General features: G+C 38.9%; 1 protein-coding gene across 1 annotated transcript in view; it reads left to right on the top strand.

The window, feature by feature from the left end:
- The window catches only part of Foxp1 (forkhead box P1), a 574,139-nt gene that overhangs the window by 79,391 nt on the left and 478,989 nt on the right, over positions 1-15,759 (top strand). Inside the window, exon 2 of the mRNA XM_090323968.1 lies at positions 3,300-3,429. The gene's annotated coding sequence lies outside the window, so the exon portion shown is untranslated. The remainder of the gene's footprint in view (positions 1-3,299; positions 3,430-15,759) is intronic.

Raw genomic sequence — 15,759 nt, 5'->3', positions numbered from 1 at the left:
ATATATTTCATTTCTAGAGCTCTGAGTAGTTAAGTAGTTTGGGAGCTGCATGAAGATAGAATCCAATCTTTCCTTGTCTATGGGGTTCTTAACAAAATACGCAGGAAAACAAAAAATGCTTCACAAACCACACTTTGGGGATTGGTCCTTTATTTTTGAGTATGTCTGGACACATTATTACATTACAAGTCAAATGAGACGGTCCTACTGAGAAAGGTCCCGGAGCATTGCATGATCAGTTTATGTTTCTACTGGCCCCTGCTCCAATTCCTTACGCAAAGGACCTCTCCCATGTCTTATTGCTGGCTGTGCCCTTTTGGTGTTTTGCTTACTTACTGCACTAGCCTTTTAATAGCTACTCAGATATCCTGGAGTGCCTTTTTCTTACCACCCAGTCTTCTAACTCCTTCCCAAACTTGCTTTCGAGAGTTCTTTTAGAATGATCTTCCCAGAGATATCTGCTGAGTCTTGTTTGTGTTTTCCTGTGTTTTCACTTGTATCTCTTTTTAAGTGTGTTTGATTTGCTCTAGAATCACAGAACTGCAGCCAAGAGAGGAACCTCAGCAATCATTTGTGTCAGAGGTTGTGAAGTGTTGTGGTGGTGGTTTGTTTCTTTCTGTTATTTTTGTTGTTGTTGTTTTGTTTTTGTTATGTTTTAATGGAAACTTAAAAAATGTAGCTACTATCTCTGACAAATTCTGGACTTTCCCTAAAGAGAAATCTACCATATTGCATTTGTTTGTTGAGTTAGAAGCTGGAAACCTGGGTGGGGAGGTTGGGAGATGGCTGTGTGAGCATTTATCCAATATCATCATGTCCTTCCCTGAGAAAGTAGGCATTTTCTAGCTTATCCCCCTCCTTGTCTAATACTACCATTTTGCACTTAACCTTCTTCCCTACTGCCATCTTTCCCTGTGGGAAAAAAAGCCTGTATTTAGAAAGGTTAAGTGTCTTCCACACAGTCTCACAGCCAAAACTCACTTGAGCAAGGGTGAGTCAGAGGGGTGTCTAGCATGAGATAGGCCCTTAGAATGTTTGCAATAATAGCTGGAAAAACTGGGACTTCTAATGAAAGCAACTTTTAGATACACAAGACACTAAAACTCTCTCTTGTCTTGGTGTTCTTATCTGAACATTAAGTTTGCACTAATAGAGTCTACTGAGAACTCTTGTGCATGAACTAATGGTTGAAAATCCCCGAAATAACATTTTAGGCCTAGTTTCAATAAACAGCATGTTTAGAGGTTGTTGATAATTGGATTTTTGATTCTTTTGTTGAAGTGAATCTTTCAAAAGATTGCAGTGGCAGGGAGCCTGCTATGAGCCAATCCTTATCCTGAAATTGTGGGGGCGGGGGCTGCATGATGAACAAAGCAGAATTTCTTTACCTTAGGGGCCTGTGGTCTAGTGGGAAAATGGGCATTAAACAAGGGCAAAGTTCTAAGGTTAAGTCAAGAGCTCCTGGGGATGCAAATGGGTGAATGCAGCTGATAGCAAGTGGAGACTGAGCTTAAGCAGGTGGGCAGGCAATTCAGAACTTTCCTAGTGATTTCCTACTTAGCACCCAATGAGGAAGGGTAAACTGTTGTGTACCCTAGGAATAGGAGAGCCCATTCAACTAAACCAACCCTGAGGCAGGAAATCCTTTGCTTGTTTAAGCATGAGTGTCTGCTAGCTCTGTACCGGCCACAGTGAGAGATTGGGTTGGTGGCGTGTGGCCATATTGAGGAAGGAGAGAATGATCAAATTCTGTAGTGGAATGAAGTGTGAATTTTATCCCAAGGATGGAGGAACATGGAATCCTGGGTTTTTAGTTTGTTTGTTTGTTTTTGTTTTTCTTTTGTGTCATAGACTTCACAGCTTTGGCGGGGGTGGGGGGGAGCTCTCTGAGTCTTGGAAGAGCTTTTTGGGTCTCAGGTCTGTATGATAATTGGAGAATGGGGCTTGTCATTTGGGCTCAAAACATGACCTGTGTTAGGCAGAAATAGCCTAGTAGTTTGCTAGAAATAGTCTGGTAGTTTGCTAGAAATACAGACTCTCAGGCCCACTCCAGAATTAATCAGTCTCTCAAAGAATGTCTCAGGATCTGTCATCTTTCAGCTCAAGTGTTGCTTCTGCACTCTGAAGTTTAAGACAAACTGATCTAGGACACATTTGGACAGATTTCCAGAGGAGCTGGAGCTGAGCTCCCTGGAAAGGAATGGGACTTTTGTATGGGCATCTAAGAGGTGGCATCACCCACTAAGTGACAGCTCACCAACAGTGGATATAGTGGGCCATGGTGAGAGTTCTTCTAAGTACTTAGAGAACCACCTACCCACAGCTCATCTTTGGTATTGAGAAATGGTAGATCTGCCTAGAACAAATTCCTGGTCTTTTAATCAGGCAACTTAAAGAGAAGTTGATAGTTGAGGTCATTTAGAGTAAGCATGCTTCAGAACACAGAGGAGTGTGTGAAAATGGGTGGGACTTAGTGAGTTTTACTTAATGCCTGACCTTCCAGGTAAAGAGATTAAAACCTTGAGATGCTGACTTGTTTTCCTTTGGCCACACCTCTAAATGGTAATAAGACTGAGTCCAGAATTCAAACTTTTTAACTTCAAGCCTTGGTCAGTGTATTCCTCCTCTATGCAATATCGGCATGGATGCTGATCCTTCTAGAGATTGTAACCATTTTCAAAATGCAGCAGGATCATTTTGGAGAAGAAAAATCAGTCTTACTAATTTTACTATTACTGTTATTAAAACGATTTGAATGGATAGATACATAGATGATTAATTAAATATATGAATAAGTGAGTTTAATCATGAGTACTTAACATTATCCCTGTTTCAGCCTCCAAAAAAGATACTTTATAAGAAAGGGTGTGTTTGTCTGTATAAGATATAACACAGCTACTTATCTGAGTCCTTTATAATAGGACATGATACATTTGAAATACTCAAAGATTTTAAGTCTTTGGTACAAATAACACCCTTTCAGCAACTGTATAGAAGTCAGTGGTAGAGTACTTCTTTAGCATGCACAAGGCCCAACAACACTAAATAAGTGAATAATTTTTTTAAGTACAGTAATGCCAAATATTTATTTTTAAAAAAAGAAGCCATTGGTAAGTGTCTCTGAAAAGACTGTTTCCGGTACTTACTTGGCAGCAGTTGGCGGGATGTTCTGATACCCCCTTGTTGGAACGGTGTTTCCCCTACCTTTCAAGTCTATGTCTGTCTTACTGTTTTCAAGTTTAAGGAAGTGGTGGTTTACATCTTAGTTATTTGTACAAAATATTTTTTATGTGTTTCAGTGGCCCAGAAGCTTCTGCTGACAATTCCAGTTTCCAAACGAGACATTTTGGCAATGGTGAAGGCTTTGACCCCTTCTCTGATTTGTTGTCAGCCATGAACGGATGGATGTGATGTCTGCTAGCCAAAAGGGTGAGTGAAAGTTGATGATTATTCATCTGAAAACTCCTAAGACAAACAGTCCATCAGGACAGTTGCCCACTGTCCATGCGAGACTCACACTTTGCACAGAGGGGCACAGTTGGCTCTGTGTGTGTGTGTGTGTGTGTGTGTGTGTGTGTGTGTGTGTGTGTGTGTGTTTTCTTTTTTAAACATAATAACCTTTTCAGATAATTTCTACAGTGATTTGAGGACTTATAAAGGGGTACAGGAAAAATTTTTTTTCTTTTCAAAAAGTTTTAATCACACCTGAATGATAGACTATCTAAATTATGGACCATGTGCCAGAATGAGTAAGTTCCTTTTTGGTCTTATCACAACTTGAGAATGTGAGCCATCTTGTAGTGGGCCATAATTACTTCATCTTGAATCCCAGGGGAAACTGCTCATCAAGAGAGCCTCATCCATGCATTCCTCAATTTGGGCCTCTTAAGAAAGCAACAAGGCAAGAAACTTTGGATTTGGAGTGCTTTTCTATCACAACTTATATCATCAGGTTATTCATTGAACTAACTGAGCAATGATTTTTTTTTTCTTAAGGACATGATTTTCACTGGTTATATATGTTTTCCCATTTGGCACCATCCATCTATCATATTCCTCAGAAATGAAGAGCTTCCCTGTAAAAGAATAATTGACAGAGGCCAGATGTTGTGGGTGAAAACTCTGATATCACTCAGTGGTAACTGGCATAGAATGAGGTCAGTTTGGGAGGGAGAGCCATTTACTTTGAGGTTTTATATTGGATGATATTTGGTTATAAGAATCATGACATAAACTCATGTATCTTAGTGGAGTTGGTATTCAGAAACATTCTATGCAATGAAGTGAAATGTTTTCATGAAGTGAAAACATTACATATGAAGACCCCGTGACATGCAGAAAACTTCTTTCTTCAATTTTCTAATTTTAAAACAAAGCATGAATCCTATTGTGTCAGTACTGAGGTCCTAGAAGCTAGCTGTGTAAATCTTCCTGGTTTACAAATGGGATAACCCAGTCCCTAGGATTAGTCCACAGTGGACCCTATTATTTGGTCCTCAAATGGTGGTTCTCACCAGTTTATCTCATTTACGGAGATTAAAACATCCAGGTTATTTAGCTTAGTGAACCTCTTCTGATGACATGTCTCTAGAAGACACTATTATATACATCTCTGAGCTCTTCAGCTCAAATCTACCATTCCATCCCTTGAACCACAGCACCACTGGTGGTTTTCTGGTGATTAATTGGCGATAAGAGTCTAATGGACTTTTGTGACTGGACTGCCTTTGAACCGTGATCCTCAGATCTAAGCCTCCTCAGTAGCCAGGATTACAGGCATGAGGCACTGGCACCTGGCTCTAGTTGTATTTTTCATTCTCTTCTGCCAGAACTAGACATGGAGATAAAAATCAAATCTTTTTTCTTCCTTACAAGATTGGCAAGAAATAAGGGAAATGATTAGCAACAAAATATATGGCAAGGATGTCTGCATTGAAGAGAAGTGTTCTTGGGTGTGTAAGGTCTTCGGTCACTTTTCTGGGTGGGCTTGGTTGGGCATGTCCTATGATTCTCTTCCCCATGAAGCTCTTCTGAGGGTTTCCAATGTTTTATCCCAGTGATAGACTTTGATGAATGATCTGCAGATCCAGGTAAAATCGACAACAAAGCCTTATTCTTAAGTCATACATACATAAGAATTCATAGCAATGGTTGGCACCCTGAAGGTATTGAAATAATACCCAACCCAGACTCTGGGTTACCTGTCATTTCTATCTTCAGTACTGAGAGTGTGACTCAGTCTCATTGTCATAAAATTGATGTATGAAATTGAACAAAACCACATGAATGGGTTGATGGAATATTAGGCTCGTCTTACTCATTCATTTCATTTGGGTAAGGCCCACTATTGGAAAAAAATCAGTCTCAGGAATTATAAGGAAAATCTTTTGAGAAACATACAGTTAGACCTACCTTAATACTACTTCATTTTGTCCTCTCCAAAAAGAAGTGCTTTGTATTTTTCAGACCGTCGTGAAACTCTTTATTGTGTTTTTAATAGGAAGTAAAGGTAACCCAAATACTGTGAAGTGGAGCAGATATTCTGATTTTTCAACCTTCCCGGACTTTTTGTTCTCAAGGTACATCATCTAAAATGTGCCCAGAGGACTCATTCTTCCTCTCTGTGATAGTTTACCTAATCTATGCACTGCACATCTGAGAACTAGTCAGTCCTTTCAGTGTCAAAGCTCATTCACAGCCCTGTGCTTTTTAGAACTGTACAATTTGGTGAGTAATCAAAAGAAGCACCAATTAATTGTGCTAGCTGATAATTTGGAGTCTTTAGGTTTGAAACCATCTCTGATTCTGAGCTAAACATTTCATGGAAAGTGTCCTCCTGGTAGGGCAGGCCAGAGTCACAGGGGCAGGCAGCCAGAACAACACATCTCCCTTAGACACAGGACAATGAATCCATGAGATAAAAGGTTTGCACAAATAGATCATTACAGTAAAAATTTTAAGGTCAGAAAATGGGTAATGTACTCGATTTATGTTGGTAATAATCATGCTTGCATACTAAATTAACTTGAGGGCAGAAAAGAGAGAAAGGAGGGCTGAGGGCTGGGTTGTGATACTTTAATACCACAATCTACCCGGCTGGCATCAGAGTTGCCTGTTTCCCTGGCCTAATGCTTTTGCTGATATTTGTACCTAGGTGATGCACATCACGAGACTCTAAGAGTGAAGAGTGGTTAAGTCTGCTGCATATTTAGTAGGCTGTTAGCCACAGTGTTATTAATAAATGTGATAATAACAGTCTATGCATTTGCATAGAGTGTTCCTGAGAAGATTGACTGGGGATGGCAAACTTACTGGCTTGTCGGGCTCAGCTTTGGTGTCATAATGGAGCACTGGTGAATTTCCTCTAACGGTGGAACAGGAGTGAGAGTGAAAGCATCACGTGACATTGTTGTGTCTGATTGCTCACATTGTTGTCCCTCAATTGCCCACAATTTCTCTTTTGATTTTTCTCATAATCACATTTTTTTTAAAGCTTTTTACTTACTACAAAGAAGTAGAAATATGTGGGGGTTACAAACAGAATTAAACTACCCTTCTCATTGAGATTTGGTAAAGGGCTACTTTTTGTCTGGGATTCTTTGCTTTTTAAATGAAACTTGAGATGTTGATAACTTTTATTTTTTTGGGGGGGTGCATGGAACGGGTACCCTGGCACAGGAATGTGAGTTGAGACTCCTTTCTGGGTCACCTTGAGCTGTAGCCTGTCATTAGGCCCAGCCACTTGGCTGTGTTTGAACTTTCAGTCCCTGAAATTTTGACTCTGAAAAGTAATTTTAACAATTTAATAAACTGCATTATATGTCTTATAAGCTGAGGTGAATGATCTTAAGTATTTTGGTCTCTTTCATAACACAATGGACCTAATATTGGTAAAAATACAGATCTTCACTCACACCATAAAGAGAGGCTAGATTTAATAAGCAGTTATGAGTGTTGGCAGCTGCCTATCAGATTGTATAACTTGGGCTCCAGCATGCGAAGACAGTGTCAACTTATATTTTATCTCCCAAGTATTTTTAAGGCGTTTATTTTGCCTTTCTCTTCAGTCTGTAACCTTATACAGGCAATCTCATTGGCTGAATATTTTCCACATAGCTAATTGGCCTAAGGAGCAATGGTAGAAGTCATTGTCTGGACTGATGAAGGTCAGAAATTAACATGATGTTTGTGTGGTGGTAACATAGTATATTAGAAAAGCAATCACTCAGGGTTGTGAGAGAATGTTCGTTCTTTCCTGTGTACCCATGAGGATGAGGAAGGAATTTGTAGTCTCTGTCTTACATCCTGGTCTCTCACAGTGGAAGCAAGCCAGTCCCTTTTTCAAACACACTATTAACATTTTTCAGACACAATTGTAAGACAGATGAATGGCTTATTCTACTTGTCAATTAAAAACGAAAACCCACCAATTGCTATTGTAAGATTAAATTCCAATTAGAAGATTGCATTTAATTCAAAAGCTATAACATTGTTTTAATGAATTCTGTTGTGGGTGACAGTTTAGGTGAGATAAATTTATATGGCGTAGGTAGATGTAAATTCATTGGATGGTGTTAAACATGTTACTTCATATATATTAGCTGTGAAATTTATTTCTTCTCTAGTTATATCCCCAAGGAGGTAGAGTTAGAGGAAAAACATATCTTAAAGAAAGAATCCCTTCTGTCCCTTCCAATGCTTGCTCTAAACCTACGTTTTCTGACTTTTATTCTTTTTTTTAAAAAAACAAAACCTGTTAAATTTTTGCATTAGCCGAATTTATGATTCCTAGTGTATGCTATTTATAAAATGGAATATAGGTTTTATGATATAGGAAATTAGTCTAGGACTGAAACTGTGATCCAAGTTTGCAGTAAAGGTAATCTGCATTTAGATTGTAGATATTTTCCAAACCTCTATAAGCCTCTTCTGGGATTATACACACATTTTTCTAGACATTTCAGTTGACTATACACTCCTCATGTAACAGGAAGGCTTTTTTTTTTTTTCCGACATGACACCTATGCAAACCTCTGCTAAATCAAGGTTGGCAAGCATTCTTTTTTTGTTTTTGTGGGTCATAAGGCTTGAACTCTGGGCCTGGGTGCTGTCCCTGAGCTCTTCAGCTCAAGGCTACTGCTCTACCTCTGGGCCTAGGCATTGTCCTTGAGCTTTTCAGCTCAAGGCTACCACCCTACCCCTTGAGCCTCATTTCCCATTTTCTAGTCATTAATTGGAGGTAAGAGTCTCTCCTTCTGTAGTGTCTGGGCTGTCTTTGAACTGTGATCCTCAGATCTCAGCCTCCTGAGTAGCTGGGATTACAGGCATGAGCCACTGCACCACTTACTTTTCCTCTTTTCTTTTTTCACTGGTCGTGGGACATGAACTCTGGGCCTGGGTGTTGTCTCTGAGTTCTTCAGTGTAAGGCTAACGCCCTACCTCTTGAGCCACAGGGCCACTTCTGGTTTTCTGGTAGTTAATTGGAGATAAGAGTCTCACAGACTTGAGTGCCCAGGCTGGCTTTGAACTGCTACCCTCAGATCTCAGCCTCCTCAGTAGCTAGGATTATAGGTGTGAGCCACCATGCCCGGTTTTCCTCTGCCCATTTCTCCTTCCTGGCAGACATCATTAGTTGATTGCTGTTATTCTTCTACTGAGTGTTGATGTGGCCTCAGAATCATTGTTCCTCAGTTAGGAAACTTTTTTTAGATTCACCATTTATTTGACTATAGAGTGGTATAATATATAAGGCAAATGGTTTCTGTGCAGTCTTTGTAGTTCATCTTTACATGCTCAGATGTATGCAATGTAACGTACACAGTTGGTGAACAGTCCATGTTTGTTGTATTAGTGAAGTAGCAACAATTTTGGTAATAATCTGGTAGTGCCATGATTAGCGTTCTGTTTTGCTTTCTTTTGTGGTGTTGAGGGTATTGGGCATGTTGATAAGTGTTCCAACACTGAGCTACAGCTCAACCCTTTTGTTTTTTTGAGACAAAGTATTACTGTGTAGCTATGCTGACGTCACACATAGGATCCCATGTCTCAGCCTCCGGGGTGCTGGGATTACAGGCATGGATGCCCCAAAACCCAGCAAGGATTTTAACAACATGTACTTTGTTGCATTGTTTAACTTTTACCCTTTTCTGGTTCTGGTACTGGGTGAGAAACATGACAGTGTGGTGTTACTTTTTTTTTTTTTCCAGTTTCTGTAACTTTGGAAAAGATAAAGAGGCTTTCTTGCCCCCTTTTTGTCTATGCATGAACCCAGGCTGTACATAGCAAGGAAGTGGTAGTGTGAGAACTGGGGCTAGACTTTCACTCTGTCAGTGTCTTTCTCGAAGGGAGGGGTTCTCCTCATGTGCCAGATGCTGACCGGTGCAGGGTAAATTTTTTACAATTTCCTTTTTCATATTAATCTTGCATTTTATCAATACTCTGAAGCAAGCAGTACCAGGGAGGAAGGCATTCAACTATTATATTTCACACATTATCTTCCGTGATGTAAAATTCTAGGAACTTAGACTACATTGCATGTTGTTCTTCAAAAATACTCTTGTTTTCTATTCACTTGGTGAGACATAGAGGCTAAGAGAAGGAAATTTTCTCTTTGTAGGCAGTCTTCCAGGCAGCTATTGAGAATTGCCATCATTTTAATTCCTTTATAAAGAAGAACGAGCAATTAGCATGTTCAGGGTATCACTTAGTTAATGCACATGTTAATTTCATCTGTGGATGCTGACTATTATTATGTGTGTTGGTCCACAAGTGACCACAGGTGAAGATGTGAGCCATTGGCTGTGTAGCCCTTGTTTGTTGGGTGATATGGTTGACTTCAGTCAAGCATGGCAAAATTAACAGGCTCTGGCCGTGTTCTGTTCTGATCCAGACTCTTTCCACACAATGGTGTACATCTTCTTCTAAGCAATGTGAACAGGCTGGTGAAATGGAATCTTATTTATATCTCCCGTGTTGTACAAGCTTTTAGTCATGCTTACAACAATGGTAGCAACCATTTATTAGGTTGTACTGGCTTAAGTCGCGCATTGGTTATCATTTAATCTTACTAGCACCTCTGTGTTGTGGATACTATTATTCTGGATTTATTGTTGAGGCAGAAGTTCACTGTTGGAGTCCTGTGTTCACAATTGCAAAGAATAAGTTGGTTTCACACCATGTAGGGTCAGCTCCAAAGCTCTCATCCATTTAAAACTTTCATTTTCTCATCTTCAAGTCCTTTTGTTTGATTCTACCAGGAAGATTCTATAGTTCATATTTGTCATGATGAAGGAACTTGAAATCCAACTTATTTAATACTGAAGCCTAATCAACAGACAGTTTTTGTAAAAGACCAGTGATATAGAAAGAGAATGGCTTTGGCCGGGAGTATAGCCTAGTGGTAGAGTGCCTTGCATGCACGGAGCCCTAGGTTTGATTCCTTAGTACCACATACTCAGGAAAAGCTGGAAGAGGTGCTCTGGCTCAAGTGGCAGAGCAATAGCCTTGAGAAAAAATGTCCAAGGACAGTACTAGTACCTGAGTTCAAGCCCTAGGACTGGGAAAAAAAAATAAAAGAATGGCTTTATCCAATATACATATAATAGTTTATTATACTGTTACTATTTTTACTATTTTGCTATACTATAGGTACAGTATAGTATATAGTATATATTTTACTATACTATTCATATTTTATTATACTATATGATTTTTAATCTTGGTATATTAAATATATATTAGTATATATTTTATTTATTATATTTATAGGTTATATTTATAAAATAAGTGCATATAATATAATATAAATTATAGGTTATATTTATAATATGATATAAATTACAGTTAATATAATATAATATATTATATATTATTTGTTATATATAATATGTAATATTATATGTGTTATATGTGTAGGAGGGCAGCAATGGAGTTTGAGTTCATAGCTGTGTGTTTATTAGTCAGCTATTACAGCACCTTGGCTTAAGGTCCCAGACCTTTTTGATTTTGTGTATTTATATTTTTCAGGTAGGGTCTTTTGCTTTTAGCCATGCTGGCCTCAATCTATGACACTACTGTACTACTTCTACCTTATGAATAGCTAGGATTGTGTGTTTGTGCCACAATACCTGACTTCTTTTAAAAAGCATTTGTCATTTGCTGTTTTGTTTTGTTTTTCCTCTCCATCTACTTGCCTCCCAGGCTCATGCCACCACACTCAGTGTGAGTGGACTTCTGGTCCTCTTTTGACGTGTAGACATCCCTGGTGCTGGTTGCCTAAGCAATTGAGTTTCCTCCTTGACCTCAGGATGAAAGTCACATAGCAACAGCAGCTCAGCTGTGCAAGAAGTGAAGACCTTAATACTGAGGCCTCATGACGAGCAGAGGCCATGCAGCAGGGAGACCCAGCCTTGCTCCTTTGCTTGTTCATTTGATCTCCTTGTCCTCGGACTGCACAGACAGCTGTCTTTCAGGAGAGAATGTCACCAGGAAGTGTACTCTTCAGTTCTACTGTTTGATTACAGTTTTTTTTGTTTTCCTTAACATCACATATATTTGGATATTATAAAGGGAATTTTCCTCTTTGCATTTAAAAAACTTACATATTTGAATTACGGAGGATAAAATGATGTCATTTATGGTTTTTTTGTTTACATTATATTCAGTGAAGAACAAAAGAAAGATCAAAACCCAAATCAGGAAAGTTCTAGACTCTGGCTCATGACTTGAAGGAGGTCCTTTGTACTCTTTTCTGTCCTTTTCTTTTTATTTTTTTTTTTTAAGAATACTTTGTTGGGGGACAAAAACATGAGAAAGGGTATCACCTTCTATCTGGGGCGAATATAACTGTAACCCTTCTATTAATTACAATTAAAAATATATGAAAAAAAAAAGAATACTTCGTGGTGTGGGGTGGAGGAGCTGATCTAACATGCTCTCTGGTCTAGTGCCTGTCAGCCCCCAGCTGTTGGCATCATCACAGTCATTGCAGTGCTAGGGCTCTAAGGATTAGAGGCTTGAGCTTCCTTTCTGGACCATATAGTCACCATTGCTTCATTTGACTGACTTGGGAAATGATGGTAGCTGACACAATACAATATACCTGATAGTCCAGGAGGCTTATGATAACATGGTTTAGAGATTCTCCCTCCCGTTCTCCTGTGGGCAATACTTAGGGGATGAGAGGAGGACCCAACCTAGCACCCCTCAGACCGGGGGGTGGGGGTGGAAAGATTTGTTTCTTTTCATGGTCCCAAGTGGTCAGGATCGTATTGTACCTTGGGTAATAAACTGTGAACTACATAAGAAGGGTTTAGTATACAGATATAGACTAGAGCCAGCTTAGGGAGTTACAGGTCTCACTAATAGTGTAACTCTGGCTGCTTTACCTCTGCTAGTCTTAGTTTCCTCATTGGCTAGTTGAGACAATGATAGTTTCCATGCCCTTGGCAATGAGAATTCCAGCACAATTGTTGGACTTGTATACATGTGAAAATGTGTCGCCAGCACACTGGAGGCTCCAGGTGGCACTGTTCGGTGAGTAAAGTTTAAAAGCTGATGGAGCCTCAGAAGGGTGCTGTTCGCAATATATAATATATATATATATTTATATTTAAAAAATACATTTTAAAAGATCAGTATTAGAATTTTTACAAAGATGTTTGTAAAAGAATCCTGTCATCACTGCGTACCAGAGTTGACAAGTGTAAATATGCAGTTAGATGGTTTCAAGAAACGTGTATTATTTACTGATCAATGCGGTGTCTCCTGTAGAGCCATTACACGCAGTCATTTCCTGTCAATCTCTCTGCACTGTTATAATCGGTCTATGGATATGCATATTAAAATAGAAGAAAGTTATTGTGCATGTGTAGTGACAGCTTTTTAATTAATAATGTTGCTGCTTTTAAAAAGTTATCAGGCTAGTTGACTCTTAAGGTGGCTAATAAATAGTCTGCAGAATTGCATGGGAAATGAGAACTGAAACTCCTTGGGCTCGTGGAAAAATGAGGCCTGTTGGGTGAATATTTGCCAGAAGACACTGGCCCTGTTACTAAAGGAGGAGCTTTTTATCTGATCTTGCAAGGTAGAGGGATTTCCTTTTGATTTTTTTTCCTACTTTTACTTTTTTTTTTTTAAAGACATATAACTGAAGAAAAGTTTGTGCATATACATGCATTTGGGAGAATGATCTGAGGTGTCTGTCTGGATCAAGGATGGGCAAACCTTTACCAGAACCAGGCACATTGTAAATATTGTTAGACTAGTAAGTCACCTGGTGTGTTACAGCTGTTTCCCTCTGTCACTCTGGCTCTTAGCAGCCTGGGGACTGTGTATGTAAATGAGTGGGAGTGGCTGAGTTCCAGTCAAATAGTACAGACATTGGGATTTGAATTTCACATAATTTTTTACTACTATGCAGTAGTGTAGCATTTGCATTTTCCCTCCTCCTTTAAGAATAAAAGCAACCCTTCCTTTTTTTTTTTCTTTTTTTTTTTAGTGGCAGTGTGGCTTGGCCAGCTATGGACTCAGAGTCAGGCTCTCGTTTTCTGCAATAGACTGTTAAACTGAGATGAGGATTGGGTGATTTCTTGTGTTCTCTTTCTTCTCCCTAGATCCCTTGCTCTTCCATTTCTGATGAGATCTACTATATGATTTATCAATTAAGGGTGAGTCCCCATCTCCCTTTATGGAACACAAAAGAAATAAGTAGTTAGAAGTGGGACTGGGTGGAAAGATGAACAGAAGACAAATTATAGAAGAGAAGTGGACATAGGCCATTGAGGTTAGATCTATATTCTCTTTAAAACCAGTGGGAACTACAGTGTACTTTTTACTGTACCCACGTATTTAAGACAAGCTTCTTAGGAGACGCAAATGGGTGTTGTTTAAAAAAGATAATTATTTTAAATATATTCATTATAAAGTATATAGCAAATAGAATTAGCACATTAAGTCTGATTTCTCATACACCCTTTCTGCTTGAATGGAACATTTAATAAACGTTTTGCAGATTTAAAGAAAAAATGGAATTATTGTTCATGTTGTGTGATCTTTGGGTAGAGCCATGCTGTTGAGGTGGTGTTACATGGTCATAAGTGGGGAATTTTCTTCTCTGTGTTCCTGAAGCCTCCTAAGGACAGAGCTTCAGGAGGAGAGGTATAATATGTGTCCATTGGGAGAACTCAGAAATGAGGCTGGACAGTCCGGATGGAGTCTTGTCCCCCACAAACGCGGGACATTTCAGTGTTTTCTCTTGAAAACAGATGAGGACATCTCAGCAGGAGAAAAAGGGAGGGGTACATGTAGGGACCAGGCATTTTCAGAACTTGTATGTGTGAGGAGAAAATGGTACTTAACAGGAGCGTAAGGCAGTGGCTGTGGGCTCAGTTCTACAGATGTCCTAGTGGCTGAGGGATGGCTGGAAGCCTGACCAAGATAGAAATAGAAAGGATAGAATAATCAAGAGGAATATTTTCTTTCCTTTCCCTCCTCTTCCCCTCCTTCTCTTCCCTTCTCCTACCTTTCTCTCCTTTCATGACTTATTTTTTTGAGGTTCTATTTTATTTAAAAAATATTTTTTTTATTTATTTTCATATACTTTTATTGTAATTAATAGAAGGGTTACATTATATCCACCAGATAGAAGGTGCATTACTTCACAAACCTTCATACCCTTTCTCATGTTTTGGTCCAGTCAGTCGCAATTCAACAAAGCAGTTTATGTGTCTTGTTTATCCGGATTGTGGTTTGAACTCAGGGCCTTATGCATGCTACCACTCGAGGCATGCCCCTAGTACTTTTTGCCTTAGTTTATTTTCCAGATAGAATCTCATGTTTTCTTTTTTTCTTTTTTTTCTGGGGTTGCCCGGGACAAAAACCCCCCTCCATCCCCGTGAGTAGCTAGAATCACAGTCACGACCTTCCATACAGGTTTGTTTTTGAGACAGGGACTCGCTAACTTTTTTTAACCAAGGTGGTCTGCCTCCTGAGCAGTTGGGATTAAAGATTTGCAGGATCATACCTAACCCCAGGTATATATCTTTTTCCAGTATTGTGATAAAGCTGACTTGGGTATAAAGGAGACTTTTTGCTTGGTAGCAAGCCAGAATGTGTGAACCAAGGCATTGTGACACTCAGAAAAGCTGAGACTCTCTGAAGCAAATACTGTAATAAGAATGGTAGGAAGGAGAGGACACAAAGGCAAATATGTGGAGAGCTTTGCACATGGATTATCTGTTTTTGTTTTTTATTCTAGAATCCAAGGCTAAAACAAAAGTCTAGATTTTTGAGTAATCAATAGCTAAATGTGATGCTTAAGAACACAGGATATTAGCCAAATTAATTTGTTTAAATCCTGGTGCCGTCAATTAGTAACAGTATAATCTTGGGGGAGGCATTTTTTCTGTGTAACTCAGTTTCTTCAGTTTTATAATATAAATAATAACATATAATACAGGTAATTGTAGAATTAAAGAGAGAAGCAGGAAGAATAACATTATGTAAATTATCAGTAAATAACAGCTACTAATTCTCCTATTACTTCTAAAGAAAAAAACATACATTTGCTTGGATATCCAGGATGTCAGAATATGAGCTTCATTTGTACATTTGGATATTTTCTTCTGTTTATAGACATCATTTACATGAATAGATTTCTTGACATTCTATATTCCAGGGATGAATGTAGCATACTGCCTAACTCCATCTATGTTGTACATTACATTTTGTGTGTTGTGACTCAATGCATTTGCGTAACCC

This window comes from Megascapheus bottae, chromosome 2, assembly GCF_031878675.1.
Source record: "Megascapheus bottae isolate mThoBot1 chromosome 2, mThoBot2.hap1, whole genome shotgun sequence".
In the NCBI taxonomy this organism is placed as follows: domain Eukaryota; kingdom Metazoa; phylum Chordata; class Mammalia; order Rodentia; family Geomyidae; genus Megascapheus; species Megascapheus bottae.
This window is presented reverse-complemented; position numbering and strand designations above follow the sequence as displayed.